Below are 1642 nucleotides of genomic sequence, written 5' to 3'. Positions count from 1 at the left end.
ATGATTGTGGTCTCTTACATGGACAAAAAGGCCACTGGAACTTTGCCCACTCCTTACACTATATGTGTGCTGATTTATCCTAGTTTTTAAGTCTTTACCAGTTTGGCCGATATAAAATTTGTTACATTTAAGGCATGGAATAGAGTAAACATAACCCTCGTTTGCTTCAGGTGAATTTTTAATGAGCTTACTTTTTATAGTATTATTTTTTAAAACCAAGTTGATGTTGAATTGTTTGAGAATATTAGGCAGACCAATTAATTTCTCACTGTAAGGAAGAACCAAAAGGTTCTTTTTGTCAAATACTTTTCTTACGTGTGAGGTGTTATGGAAAGTTTTGTAAGCCATTTTATGAGAAGTGTTTACTAAGTGCTTTGGATATTTTAATTCAGAAGCTATGCTATATATCTTCCTCAGCTCATCATCTAAAAATTCCAGGCTACATATCCTGTAAGCTCTAAGGAACATAGAACTAAAGACAGAAAGTTTTGTCTTCTGATGATGAGCCGAGTAAAAGTGGACATATGATGCGACATTAGTAGGTTTTCTATAAACGTCATATTTAAATTGTTTACCATTTCGATGAATTAAAATATCCAAAAATGGCAACTTATTCTCTATTTCTATTTCAAAAGTAAATTTGATTGAAGGGACCATACCATTTAGTTTTTCAAGAAATAAATCTAAGTTATGATTAACTGGCCAAAGACACAAAATATCATCAACATATCTTTTCCACACAACTTGTTGGGGAAGAATCCTAGGTAGTAGTTTCATCTCAAAGAATTCCATGTACAAGTTACTAAGTACTGGGGACAGTGGATTTCCCATTGCCATACCAAATTTTTGTACATAGAATTCACCATTAAAAACAAATTTACAATTTACAATACACAACTTAATAAGTTCAATTATGGTTTTAGCTGGAAGTGGCAAGTCATGTTTTGATAATAATTCTTCTTCAAGATATACCAATAAGTCAATTACGGGGACACGGGTGAAGAGCGAAGTTATATCAAAACTAACTAGTTTAAAATCATAACAGATTTCTAGATTATTCAAATAATTAATAAAATCAACATTATTTGTGACGTGGGAAGAAGATATAGTACCCACTAAAGGACTCAAAATAGTAACAAGCCATTTGGACAAATTGTAAGTGGCGGATCCTGTGGAACTGATGATAGGTCTAACTGGATAACCAGGTTTGTGGGTCTTAATCAATCCATACATGTAAGGCAAGGAAGGGGACAAAGAAGAAAAATGTTTTATCAGATGTTCATGCCCTTTCAGAATCTTTTTAACATTGCGATTAAACTCACTGTTTACAGATTCAAGCGGGTTTTTAGTAAGTTTTGTATATGTTTCACAATCTCCCAATAATGTTCCCATTTTTTCAATGTAATCTAATTTATTAAGAATGACAATACAATTACTTTTATCAGCTCTAGTGATGTGTAACTGTTCATCTCTTTTTAACTCACGGTAAGACTTAAAAAACCTTTTAGGACAATTTGGAATACCGGGTGCTGATAAAGAAGCATATACAAAACCCTTGCTGATGTTGATATTTTGAGTAGAGACTTCACCAAATTTTTCTAAGTTGCAAAACCCTTTGGCCACGTTAACATAGTCAACTTCG

This window comes from Oratosquilla oratoria, unplaced genomic scaffold (genome assembly GCF_046742065.1).
Source record: "Oratosquilla oratoria isolate Oo_2021 unplaced genomic scaffold, ASM4674206v1 SCAFFOLD71, whole genome shotgun sequence".
In the NCBI taxonomy this organism is placed as follows: domain Eukaryota; kingdom Metazoa; phylum Arthropoda; class Malacostraca; order Stomatopoda; family Squillidae; genus Oratosquilla; species Oratosquilla oratoria.
This window is presented reverse-complemented; position numbering follows the sequence as displayed.